This window comes from Grampus griseus, assembly GCF_964374135.1.
Source record: "Grampus griseus genome assembly, chromosome: 18".
Taxonomy (NCBI): Eukaryota; Metazoa; Chordata; class Mammalia; order Artiodactyla; family Delphinidae; genus Grampus; species Grampus griseus.
In genome coordinates this window covers 33,455,618-33,470,537 of record NC_139012.1, presented here as the reverse complement: position 1 = coordinate 33,470,537, position 14,920 = coordinate 33,455,618, and positions in this window count along the sequence as shown.

Sequence of the window (14,920 nt, the reverse complement as noted above, 5' to 3'; positions counted from 1 at the left end):
TCAGAACACTTTAAGTGTTTATGTCTACTAATTTTATTTTGGAATTGCATGCACAACTTTAATAAACTCTGCTCTAGTTTTTAATATGCTAAACCAGTTTCTTCGTTTTAAATTCTAGACCCACAAATGGAAAAAATCAGAATTAAATGCCCCAAATCTGCTCTAAGCATCCTCGTTTCTCATATTTCCTTAAACTGTCACTCACCTAATACCTGCCACACTCCGAAGCCACGGACAGGAAGTAATGATAGCTGACCAAGCCATAATCCCACCCAGCATCAAAGCAAAGTCCAAATTTTCTGCAGGGAACCCTGCGTCTCCCAGCACGTGCTCCATTCAGAGGCAGGGCTTGGGGCGCCTGCCCCTACCTGAATGGGAGCTTCCTTCCCCTCACCCCCCATCTCAGATCTCTAAACCATTTTTTAGGAACTACCACATACCCCGGTGATCAAACAATAGGATTAGAAAAGGCACATAATGGAAATTAAAATATGTAGGAAAGAAAAGCCTGGAAAAATTCAAGTTTCTTTTCTTCTTTTTATTTATTTTTTTTTGAGAAATGTTACCAGAGATTAAGGCAAATGGTATTTCATAACAGCAGATAAATCAATTACACAGATTTCAAATTCCCACTCTTCCTATCACATCTTTAGGTTTCCAAGCTTTTGTCTTGTTTGTTTATTGTTTTACATCTCTGTTTGGTTCAGGTCCTCTCCTTCCATCTCCTCCTCTCCAACCTGCACTCAATTTGCATAAGCATAACTCAGAGTACTGTAACTGATATTAGAAAATTCTCCCTGTGTGTTGTGAAGACGTATTGTGCTAAAATCAATAAGACTGTTTAAAATTCAAAGACCTGCAAATTGTTCTGTTTGTCCTTTGATAGGGCCTATGCTGATTAAAATGCTACCAAGAAAGCTTAATTGCTGCACTAATTAAGAAGTCTTTAATTTCTTTCCTAGGATATCGTTTGAAGCTGAGCTTGTACCAGTTCAGGGAGGGTATTTTCTTCCCTCCCTCTGCCCCCTCCTGGCCCCTCCCTTCCCCTTCCCCCTCCTTCCGTGCCCCCGAAGACATCCCTGTGAATGGAACTAATAGAGAGAGTGGTCTCAGGGCTCACCATCTATTACTTAACAAAAATCGGCACAGGAGACAGAGTTCAGTTCAGTAGGAAATGCAGTTTTGAGAAGAGCTGTAAGGTCGCAGGAGACTGAGAAAATACAGACTAGCTGTTGCAGCAAAAGTCCCGGTGAATACCTGGATAACAACAGGCACTTTAGCCTGAAGATGAGGGCATCCTATTTGGTTAAAAGGGACAGTGACAAGGAAATGCTTCTGTTGAAACAGGGAAACATAAAAATATACTTTCAATACCTGTGCTTTAAAAACGAAGAATAAATCTGTAGAAAGGTGGACTTAGAGTTGGGATTTGGTAAGTATCATTTTATTTTACGAGTATAAAACCATGAATTCTATGGGGATTCATTTTTGACCCTTTTTATAACCCAGGGAGGCATAGCACTGTATTACATCCATTCCATCCTTATCTATTGACCTATTTTATTCACTGATTTCTCAAGTGGGGAAACTGACTAAATGATTTCACAAAGCTTTCTCTGTAATCAATAGTCATTTTAAAGTTATATTCATGCTGCATTATAATTCTGGTAAATGACTGCAAAGCAGAGGATTGTAAGAAAGATACAAATATTGACAAAGCTAGGATAAGTCATGTCTTTAAATTTTTAGGGTTTCAATATAGCAATTGATATAATTAAGATTGAAAATGTGGATTTCATAGAATATTAAAAAAACTAAAATGTTCTAATAACTTAAAGGCAATACATATCTGAATGTTTCTTGAATATCTCAAAATTTCCTGAAAGCTTTGAGTATCCTCTTTTTATAGCATCACTAAATGAAGCAGAAACAATTTGGGAATATGCAGAAAGGACAACAAGAAAAGGTTCTGTGCAATTTTATTCTTTTAATTTTTCCCCAAGTTCTATTAGAAGCATGAACAGAAAAATACAGATGTATACCTCAGATATATACTGAATTCCTTTCAGTGACAGGACAAGGAGATAACATGCTTAATAGATTCAAAGGGAGACTTACCATTCCGAGCACGACGTCACTCTAATTATGTTTACTCTAATTGAAAGCAAGGTTTTTTGGAATCTGAAATTACTTTCAGAATTCTTTTTTAAATAATGCAAGTGGATCAAATGTTGATCACAAGCATTTCAATCTTTCAAAATATATTGGAAAATTAAATGAAAAGTGGAGTTTGGTACAAACAATGCCCCAGGGCAAAAAACAACTAACACTAGATTTTCCAGTCCAGCCATAATACAAATCAACTTGAGCACACTTCTATGGCCAGACTGCCAGATTGTTATGACTGCTAATTCACTCAATCAAAGAGTGCATTAGCACACCCGGCACAAATAGCTTTCACAATAGGGTGCACTTCTGAACAATTCTAAGATATATCACAACAGCGAAGTAAAGAGGAAGATGATTTTTACATCTGTGTATTTACTAATGGACCTGTTTCCTTAACAGAAAAAAAAAAAAAAAAAAAAAGACAAACTTCAGGCAGAGGTTTATAAAGCAGCTCTCCAAGTTTGGCAAATCTAGAAAGATAACAGGGTACCAGTAGTTGACTGACTTTGTTAAACGTTTCTCAGGAGAGAGTCCAAAATTGATGTTTGCACTTCAGTAGTAAATCATTGAAGATGGAGAAATTATGCCAAGTAACTCTCTCAAGCCTTTTTAACTCAGACACACGACCTCACCAATCAGCTCAGCAGATAAACCCTAACTACCTTAAGCAAAGACTTCCGTACCTCTACACTTTCTGTCTCTGCTCCCCCCACCTGGGGTTCCAACTTCTGATTTAGTGTCTCATTTCTACAGTCTCCCTCTTTTCCAGTTCCTGTCCCTCCTCAAACAAGGAATAAGACTTTTATCTCAAGGATACATTCTCTAATCAGGTGCAGAGAGCTTGGTGATAAATTACCCAAAGGACAGAAGGTGGGGAGCTGAACACGCTATAACTTGAAGCACTCAAAATTTTTATTACAAATTGCCGTTCTTAATAAAGGAGTGATCAAAATGGTCATAAGTAACTCTGACTTGTTTTCCAGCATGGAAATGCATGGACCATATATGTATGCTTACTGAACACATATAGTAATTACCTATTCATGTTCACATTTACATAGATGTCAGAACCAAATGGCACAATTTGGCATTACTGTTCCTCCCTCCCTAATCTTCTATCCTCACCCCGTTTTCTCCTGGTTCAAAATGAAGGTGACATGTTGGCCGAAAATACTTTGCTGGTTATGGAGCATATTGTAAGAAATCTCTAAACCCATGTCGGGGGAGAGAAAGGAGAATAGTTAGAGGAACAAAGAGAACAGTTACAAAGAAAAAAATCATCATGGAATGGTTTTCCTTACTCCAAACTGCATCATTTCTACGACAAGTAGTCAACTCTCCATGATAATTTGGTTATACTTTCCCATCACTACTTACTTCCAGTGTTAAGTGTCCTAATTCCATCTGGGGGTTGGTATTAAGAGTTGCACAGGCAAATATGTGATAAAAAACAAACAAACAAGCCACAGCAAGATCATTTTAGAGTTGGATCATAAAAGAAAGCAGCAAAAATAATGATATAAATTGAGATTAATTCCCTTCATCTCTTAAATGGTAAGAGGGATGGCAGACTGGATTAAAGGTCAAAAAGTCAGGCAGATATTTAAATCCCTAGTTTTCTAGGAACTATTGTACCTTCAATTGCACCTTTTCATATATGGCATTTTCTAATTGTCATACTCCTTTCTTTTTAAATAACCAAAAGCTCATTTTTCTCTAAAGAATATCAGTATTAAGATGTATGAATTGCTCGAGGGATACATAGTTGGGAACGGGGGTGGAAAGAAGTCTTACATAGTGTAAATGCATGTTTAATTTAAAACATAAATTATGGTGTGATTTTTCAATGTTAGGAGAAATGTATTAAACTTAATTATAAAAGTTTCTACTGATTCACTGTCTGCTTTTCTGTTTTTGTTTTAACTTATTATCTTGGTCCTTTTTCTTTCTCTTTGCTTTATTAAATAAAAGAAGAGGTCATTGGCCAACAAATAGTCTATAAAAATTGTTCTATTTGAAGTCAGAAATTTCAAGGATTGTTAAAAAAGAATAAACTGTTTATTTATTTATTGCCCTTCAGAACAAAGAGATTTTTTTTTTTAAGTTGAAAGAATAACAATTGCCACCTTCCAGCTCGAGATCTTGTATGTCAAGTTTCAGCCCAGAGCAAATTTTTACAACAAGTTATAAACCCCCTGTAACAGAGGGGGTTTATTATAATGGAAGTGCTGACACAACCTTAACTATAGCGTTGTAAACAACTATGCTATAATATCCATTAAGCAGAAAGAAAAATAAGCTGGCTGATCAATAATTTATACAAAGAGTACCAACTGCAGACATAATAACTGTAATGTTTGCAAAGCAATCTCTCCGCTCTCCAGGCTTAACAGTAAACGCGAACTAGCAATGCTGTTAATTTCCAACTCCTACAGATAAGAATACAAACAAATTACTTAAAATTATATTTTGCTCAACATTTAGCATGCCTCGATGGGATAAAATAAAATTTAATTATGATGTAACTTGTGCAGGATGCAAAGCTGTTTTGTTTTCCAGCACATTTTATTATGAAAGGACATTCATTTGGAACATCAATTATGGGGAAATAGTGTGTTTCAGAGAGTTGACTTGGGTCAGGCAGGCTTTTCTAAGAGTTATTCAGACATGGAAACAGATTGACACTGTTTAACTTCAAAGAAAGTTACAGGGTTTTACAGAGTCACAACCTGAAATACAATCCTGCAAGCTCTGATCCAAGTCAACTGTCAGTAAAAACACACCTTGTCATTAGAGTTCATGGGAAAAAGACATTGGTTTGGAAAATGTGGCAATGATGAGCAACCAGTGAATCTTGGAGTGCTCAATTAATGGTAAGCCTCTTTGGCATGGGAGCTAGATGGGTCATTTCTACCTAATAAATGTAGAGCATAAAATGTGAGCATTATTTTCTTTTCTGGAAAATTTGAAAAATAGAATTTACTTTGAAAAATAGTATTCGTTACTGCTTTGCTTTTTATAGTGTTCACATAGGTGTGTCATGTTGATATTTTTGTTTTTGTTGATGGGTTTTAAAACAGGAAAAGAGGATTTGAGAGGAGTCAAAGAAGGGAATAGAGTTGAAAGATACCGAAGTGCTCACGAGGTACATACCCGAGGTTGAACCAGACTGTACATTTCTGAGGTTCACACGGCCATCAGTCTTTTTGTCTGTTCATTTCCTGGGGGTGTGTGGAACCCAGTAGAATGAAGAGACTTTGCTATCAGAGTTGTGAAATGGTATATTACCCTGTGAGCAATTGCACTTAGAAAGGAACCAGTAATTTATATGAGAAGTGTTTAAGATTGCCTGCTCACCCAGTGATCCATGCCAGGTCAGTTCCAGTAATGCCAGAAAACAAAAGGAGGTGCACATCCCTGGGAAAGAGACACCTTATATGCCTTAAGAGCTCGTGAGGGGAAGCACTAAAATGCCATTTTCTCAAATGAACTGGTCATTACCATTTAAAATCCTGAGGGCTGTGAGACTGGGGAGGAGAGAAAGAATTTTTCTTTTGATTTAACAGGGCTCTGAAGTCCTAGTTTTTAAGGGGAAGGTATTTTGTTGTGATTGTCTCAGATCTATGCTTTAGCAAAGGTTAAATCCTGAGACGGAGACACAGTTTTGAACAACGGAATGGAAAATGATGAACACAACTGCTCTGAGAATGTACCAGGCCATCTAAAAAAATAGCACAAATGAACTTATTTACAAAACAGAAATAGACTTACAGACATAGAAAACAAACTTATGGTTACCAAAGGGGATGTGAGTTGGGGTGCAGGGGGAGAGATAAATTAGGAGTTTGGGATTAACATACACACACTACTATAAATAAAATAGGTACCCAACAAGGACTTACTGTATAGCACAGAGAAGTACACTCAATATCTTGTAATAACCTATCATGGAAAATAATCTGAAAAAGCACACACACACATATATATACATGTATGTATAACTGAATCACTTTGCTGTACACTTGAAACTATCACACGCTGTAAATTAACTATACTTCAACTAGTAAAAATAAGACTTAGAAATTAATTAGAAATTAACCGTTTAAAAAATTACCAGTACAGAGAGTAATACAACGCTCTACTGATAATGTCTTCGCCAAGTTCCAAGTTGTTGTTATTAATTTTTTACTTGAGTAAAAATCCCAGATCAACCCCTCACTCCACCAGTTTTCAGGAGAGGACTGTGGGATACTAGCAGGGCGTTATATAAGAAACTACTTTCTGAGAATTCTTCACAGGCCTCTTTATTCTTGTTTAACATAATCAAAGTACAGACTCTGAGTGTACTCAGGGAAGGGGTTGCACTACTGCCATCCTCAGCCTCATGCTTTCCCCATGTGTTGCAAAGTCATTTTAGTTTTTGAACCAGAGTTCAGTTCATTCACATGTCCAGCATAGCCCCACTTGTGTAATTAAAAAAAGAACTAAAGAAAACAACTATTTCCTGTATAAGTCAGATTTTATAATTTATTGATTGACACAACATTCAGCACATCCAGGAATCTTTGCAGATAATAACTGTCACCATACATTCCAGTGGGTAAGGCAATTATCTTAGGCTTTTACACTTGTTGATATGTTTCTCTTCAGGTGGTCTCAAGTCATTTCCATTCCTTTCAGATAGAGAATATAATGCTCAGCACTTGCTGGGTGCTCAGTAAAAGTTAGCTGGATAATTAAAACTGCTTCTACATTATTCCACCCATTTCCTTTGTCTCCAAATTGTATAAACTGCTCATTCCCCAAATAATATATCATTTGATTCAGACCAGGATGTTGAAGACTAACAAAATTTTAGTTATGCTCATTTTTGTTCTAATATATAGCTAATTTAGGAAAATTCTCAAGGCAAAAATCTCGAGATGCGAATAAATTGGGTTTCAAAGAGCTGGAAAAGAGAATTTTAGTCCTATAACAAAGGCTTGTATCTGGGACCCATAAAGAAAGAATCTTGTTAGTCATTCAAGGAGCCATTGAGGAGTCTTCATCAAGACTGAAAATATAAGTGAAAGTATACTCTGAAGTGCTGCTACAGATGATGAGGAAAAGTATTTAAGTTTGTGTGTGAAAGAAGCTCTACTTCCCAAATGTGAGTAAGCAGAGGGTGTATGCAAGGATTTGTATGGTTTTGTTTCAACACTGCCATCACTTCAATATTCATAACAAAGCTCATTTATTTGTGTACTGATTGTATACTTGTTGCTGAGGATGTAAAGAAGAAAAAGATATTCATCCTGATCAGAATTTCATATAGATTATCTCAGTTGAGTCTTTTGACCATAACATCATTGAAATTTCGCATTAGGGGAGTCCGCAGATCATCTAATCCTTGGATTGCAGATTTCATTTGCCATTTCCCCTTCCAATGACCATGCTTGAAATCACAAATGGTTCTCTGCTCTTCCCCTCAGAGCTCAGAGGCAAGCTCAGAACATTCCCAGTCCGTTGCACTCATCTCTGATCTTGCAAAAGAGGAAATTAACAATTAGCAAAATATGAGAACTTCTCTTTATACTCACAGGAGTTGAGGCCTAAGACAGGTATTAGATTCAAGTTCTCATTGATTTTCTTCCCCCTAGCTATCCTTGAAGGAGACTATTTTGACATCAGCAAAGGAAAATATTTTTTTTCATTTCATATGTAAGGGAACTGAGAAAATAATAGACTGACACATTTGGGTCTAGACTCATGCTTCTCTGCCTGTTTCTACCCCTGTATAATGCATTTCTATAAGGTCTAATAGAGCCACTAGATGTGTTCTCAGTGACTGCTTAGATGTATGTGCTTATGTACTACAATGCATCATGAGTAGAAGGGAGAATTCTAAAAAAGAATTGGGGAAATACTGTTATTTCAGGAACAAGATTTTGAGATCTTGAGAAATACTTAACCAGTTTGTGACGTTAGAAAGTTAGTCAAACTGTAAAAACCCCTGGGGTTCCTTGGCTTTTGTGACTACCGCTGGTTTCCTTAGGTTAGAACATGGCAGTATCCACCAGTAAAAGTCACCTGTTGAAGTGTTTTGCAAAATCAGGCATCAAACCTGCAGTCGATCACGTAAACACATTGCTTATCTGTAGTGCCTTACTAGCCTTGGTTTGCTTTTCCACAGAGGACTAGACAGCCTCTTTCTCCTATCCTTTTTTCAACCTGGTTTCAGAACGTTCACTCTCTACTTCTTTTCCAAGAGATGATTCAGGGATCACTCACAAGCAATTCCCAACAGAGCAATACCATGCCTTCCGGCTGCCCCATTTAAATTGTCTGAACTGCGTGGCTTTTTCATTTACTCTCCCTTTAGAGTGAAGCTGCAAAGCCAAGAAGACTTGAATGGCCTTGTGTCTTCAAAGAAGCGCCTTGAGCTCTGGAATGCAACAGAATGGGAGACACCACTGAACACCAGGAAATGTCAACAACATGGCAGGAACGCCTGGACAGGTGATTAGGGCCTTACTCTAGGTATTTTCTAGAACAAGGCCATCAACTCAGCTGAACAAGAAGATGGGTCTTTTTCCCACAGAAACTAATTTAACTGATTTTTGAAACACATTGATAAGAGTGTGTGCATACATTTAAGTACATACTTTTCAGGCTATTCTTTGTTATACTTTTATGTAAGTGATTTGATTGACAAATAATGATAATTATTACTAAAGAAGAATTAAAATTTCCAATAGTCTGAATTTTGATCCTAACAGAAAGCTTTGGATCTTGACCAGATAAAGCATTAAAAAAGACATAAGATCAAATTAATTTTAATAGCTAAAACTCATTTACACTTATTTGTAATCTATTTCAAGCTTAAGTTAAAAGAAAACTAAAATGTCCCTAAATACTATATGCCAAGAGTAGCATTTGGAAGTTTAATTACTTCTAGGCACAGAATATGAAAACACGGAATTAATAATTACAATTGATAAGCTTCATTGTAAATATAATAGGTATCAGATGGTGCATTCAGTAACTAAACAAACAGCATTTTATATACAAATGTAAAGAAATAAACTCATGTCTTCAATGTTGCTTTTAATCTTAATATTTAGGAATAATCATCATCAGTTTCTTGATAAGTTTTCTTAGCCAAATATCCTCATAAATCTGACTACCACTTATTGAATACCCAAAAGAAGCCTCCCAATCAGGAACTGTCAAAGGTAAATATACAAAGTGATGTTTATACATACTGGATTTATGTATGTTAATATGATTAGCCATCATGAGACATAAGATATTCAAAATCAACAACAAATTAATGCTGTATTTGAAATCCTCTAGATGTGAAAGGCACTTACTCTGATCATTTTTAAAAATCATATTTTCTCTTAAAAAGTACTTATATTTTTATAGTTTGATAATCTCTTATTATAACATGATCAATAAAATATCTTTTCACAGTTGTTTAGATACACAGAAACAGTTTCAAGGAATTTCTTTGCAGCACACACACATACTCCCACATGCCTATTTTCAGAGTTTTCAAAATAGCAATTACTTCTTTAGATTTATAGCCTATAACTCATAGTACTTTTTGTATCCAAAAGTTATTTACTTTTCGTTTCCATTTAAGTAATTTCAGTCTAAAAGCACTTAACAATCATAATAACACGGCAAAAGTTTGTTTTGTAAACACTTTATTATCAGCCTTTGTTTTCTGATATAATGCTTTAAAAATATCTTCTGTTGTATAAAGGACATTTTTGCAAAAAGGCAGCTCAAAACTTGTCCTTCCCTTCCTTTCATTGATCTGTTGCCTCTGAGGTAATATGAACAGCTATCTCCAGCTCTCCCACAGGCAAACTGAACATAATAATAAGTTAGTGTTACAGGCCCATATCTATAAATGATTATACAGGGTGCCAGTTCTTTTCCATTAAAGATAAGGTAACAAAGATACTATAGAGAAGAAAACTGATTAGCACAAACAAGGGAGTGCTTCTGACTTTAAGATTTTGTTATTTCTCTGGTAACCATTGAGTTTCTCTTGCAGTTGGGTTTCCAATAAGGTGAAGGTGCCCTCTGTAGGAGACTCCCAGTAAATGCCGCTTCTCTATACTTGGTTGACGACATACAAGTTGTTTTTTCCCTCTTCTCCAATTTATAAACAAACAAACAAACACAGTATTCTGTGTTAACAAGTTTGAACTCTATAAATCTTAGAGGGAAATGAGTATAAAGCCTGCAATCAGCTATGCAAATCTAGTGCATTTTCTAAATGAGAGAAATTGAACACTAAGAAAGCTGTACAGCACATTGGTGTTTGATATTTACTGACATCGTGGTATGTAATAGGATGGGTACTATAAATTCAGAGGAGGCGCTGAAAGCAGAAAGACAGAAGGTCTTTCTTGGCATAGTTGAGTGAATAGTGGATCTAAACAGAAGAATCCACATGCGGAAAGACACATTCCCCACCTAATAAATACACCTCCCCAAAAGGTCTTCTTATATTCCCTTCTTATAAAGGTTGCCATAATGCAGATTCATTATCAGTCCCACTGGGTAGCATATAGCTCAGTAAGAAATTGCTTTTGTTAGCATGCTCCTAGAAAGAGATTAGCTGTTTCACTGGATCTCTTGGGGCTCTTTGAAATTTTGGGAATTCTCTCTGTAATTTAAAATGGAAGTTAAAGCCAATGTGAATAGACTAGGGAAAATCTCACAAATTAAACCTCTCCATCTGGAAGTTTCTTCATCATTCATTGCAAAAGTACAAGCTGAAATCACTTTTGGTACAGGTAGGAGAGATTTCATCAGCGATGAAGCAATTACATGTATATTAATGCTTTAAGAATTACGCATTTTGGTTGCAAAGAAAAAAACTGAAAATTTAAATTCAGAGCAGCAATTTGGATTTAATTTTTGGTCTTTATTGGCTTTGCATGTTACTTAGAGTTTATCACTGAAGCCATCTATTTACATTTTCTGGAGTATGACTTTAGCCCCTATGGAATGTGTATAGGAGAGGCCAGTATCACCTGTATTGTAAATTAGGGGATGAACAGATGGGCATGGAACATAAAAGTAGGGAATATCTGCCTCTTTTTACCTACCCGACCTCATTTGTCCTTCAATATCACCTCAAGCAACCCCTTCTCCGAAGATCTATGCTCCCATAGCACTGGGTACATACCTCAACTAAAACAATAACATTTATGGAGAGATTACTATAGCCTGGCACTGTGTTAAATATTTTATATAAATTATCTCATTTAATCCTCACAGCACATGAGAAAGGTAGGCAATTACTATTATCCCAAAACAAATATAAGGAACCTGAGGCTTGAGAGGTTAAATTACTTGCCCAGTCTACCCCACTATGATATACTCCCTTCTGAATCTCTTATTTTCCCACCTGACTATCTTTCACACGCTCAACTTGTTTGCATCTCTGGCTTCCTAGCATAACTGCCTGGTGAATCCCTGGCCAGGACTCACACAGCAGTCTGCTGTCCCTCTGGATGACGGAGCATTGCTAAAGATGCTTCCACAGCTATGCAGATTAGTATTCTTAATTACTCATGACTCTCAGTTGCCAGCTTTAAATTTAAGCTACTTTATCCAGAAAGGGTGCTGAATGAGCTCATGTCATCATGTTAATAGGTTGGTCAGGTCTCCAGTTGGTCTCAGAGATGACTACAGCCAGAGATTCAAACCTTACCTCATATCATTTCTGATCCCTAAAGACACATTTTTCTAGATGCCTTCCTCAGTTTCTCAGTCTGGCTTCTTCCCACACAGCTGCATTCATGGTACCTAGCAGCAACCATGCCTGGTGCTTCTAACTCTACCACCAGAGATGGATTGAGTTTAGCTTTCCTGATCTTAAGTTCAGAAATCCAAGACAGAGCTTTGATTGAATCACCTTGGGGCAGATATATATTTCTGGGAGAAGAAACTTGTCAGGGGCCGTATTAGATAGTGGTTAAGAATGTATGGGATGTGAAGTAACACACCTAGAATTCAAAACCTGGCCTGTGTGTGACCTAGGACAAGTTTCCATCTTGTGCCTCAATTTCCTTGCCTGAAAAAACGAGATAATAATTGTACCTACTTCATTGCATTTTTATGATAACTAAATAAGTTAATATAAAAAACTTTGACTTGTGCCTGGTTCTGGATATGTTAATTATCACTGATTGTACAGGTCTTGGGATTGAGACAAATATTCACTCACAGTTCACTCACTGTAGCCAAAGAGACAGATTAATTTAAGAGCACTGAAGCTCACACTTGAGGGATATGCTGAATGTGGAGGCTGTGGAGTTTTCTAGATGGGGGACACTTTTCCAGAAGAAAGGTTGAGAAGTGCTAGACAGAAAAATCATCAGAGGTCTGCTATACAACTATGAAAATGTATCATCTCCTGTACCAATAGAGGGCCATTCAACAATCCTTTGATGTGCCCTGGATCAGCTCCATCTTGTCTTCCTTCAGTGATAATTCTAAATCTTCCTCTAATGCTAGACTCCACTCCTCATGTACTTGGTCTATATTCTCTAATGACACTCCTTCTGGTGCAAAAGGAAATTTATGATTCTCAAGTCTTCACCTTTTCTTGCTTGGATGTTGCTAGAGCCCCCTAGCTGACTCCCTTTCCCAATCTTGCCCTTCATCCATCTACACTATATTTGGATCCACACTGGAACTTGAATATATCTTCCATATAAATCTGGCCATGCAGTCCGTATACTTCAAACTCTTCAATGGGGCCACGTCTGCCCTGGCCCCCAAGATCGGCCCCCTGGGTCTGTCTCCAAAAAAAGTTGGTGATGACATTACCAAGGCATCTGGTAATTGGAAGGGTCTGAGGATTACAGTGAAACTGACCATTCAGAACTGACAGAATGAAGTCCAAGATAGTACTGAGCCTGACCTAAAAACCTTCTTTTCCTTTTCTGTTTTGTATTTGAATACTCTCATGTGTGATTCTTTTTTTTTTTTTCCGCCGGTACGCGGACCTCTCACTGTTGTGGCCTCTCCCGTTGCGGAGCACAGGCTCCGGACGCGCAGGCTCAGTGGCCATGGCTCAGGGCCTAGCCGCTCCGCGGCATGTGGGATCTTCCCGGACCGGGGCACGAACCTGTGTCCCCTGCATCGGCAGGCGGACTCTGAACCACTGCACCACCAGGGAAGCCACTCATGTGTGATTTTTATTTTAGAAAGTCTAAAGTGCTGAATTTGTAAATTAAATCATGCTATTCCTGTGGTAAAAATACTTCTATTGCTTCTTATTAGACTTTTAACAGCACTCTTTTCTCTTTCTTGATAGTGTTTTTCATAACTTTTAATTTTCCTTTGGATTGTTAACTTTTTTCTTGTGTGACTGTATCTACTGGTAATAAGTTCTTTTAGCACATTTCTATTTTATTCCTTATTGTATTCTCTGTCCAGTATAGTGATTACATATAGAAGGTATACAGTATTCATTGAATGATAATTGGCCTACTACAAGTAATATGTATGTACCGTGTTATTTCACATATCTGGCTTTTGCTTAGGAGTATCTCAGAATTTATTTGCTTAGCTAACTCTTTCTCCCCTTTCAGGATAACTCTCCAAGAAAGATTCTCCAAACCCACAAAAGAGCAAACTATCTCATGTCTATGCTATCACATTATCCTGTGTATATCTCTATTTTATTATTTATTATGCTTTATCTATCTGTTTTCATTAATGATGGGGAATGGGTCTCAATCATTTCTTAATCATCTCTTAACATGATGCTTAACATAAAACAATCCTCAAATTGAACTTTGCTTTGTTCAAGATACAGATTAATCTCCACCTGAATGACAAAACAAATTTTGAATGAATGAAATATTAAGGAATAAATGAATTAAATATTGCATTATACCTTTTCTTTAATAATTTCCTAATAATTTGAGCCTAAATGCTTTTCTTATCATTTATTTTGTATACTATTTAGCTACTAATTCAATGTCTTGTGAAATCTATTAAAATTATTGCCTTGAACTACTATTTTTACCTTGGGAAGTTTAAATTTTGATGGGTTTTATCTCATTTTTTCATCTCATCAGCTAGAGAATGGGGGTTGTCCTATATAATCCCAGAAAATGGCACACATGCATGTAACAAGCATATGTTCATTAGATTCAAGTTGGATAGATTTGAAGTCTGCGTAAATTCAGAGACATTTAGAATATCTTGTCTACTATTATAGTTAACTTTTTCTGCATAACAATACAACCCAGAACTTTGTGGTTTAAAAAAAAGAAAAACTCACTAGTTCATTTATTTTGTGTTTTTATGGGAAGGCTGGGATGGTACTTCTGGTCTGGGTCAGCTCAGCTGGGTTGTATGTTTTACAGTGGCTTTTTTATGTGTCTGATGATTAACAGATTAGTTCAGCTGGGGTTTCACCAGGCAGTTGTGTTAGCTGTGAATATTCTTGTACATGTTAACTGGTGGACGTATGCAAAACATTCTCTAGGTATTATGGACTGAATTGTGTCCCCCAAATTCAAATTCACATTTCAAAGTCTAAACACCCAATGTGACAATATTTGGACATAGAGAATTTAGTAGATAATTAAGATTAAATGAGGTCATTAAGGTGTGGTCTTAATCTGATAGGATTGGTCAATTTATAAGAAGAGGAAGAGAAAGGAAGGCCATGTAAGAACACAGGAAGGAGACAGCTGTCTGCAAGCTAGGAAGGGTGCTCTCGCTA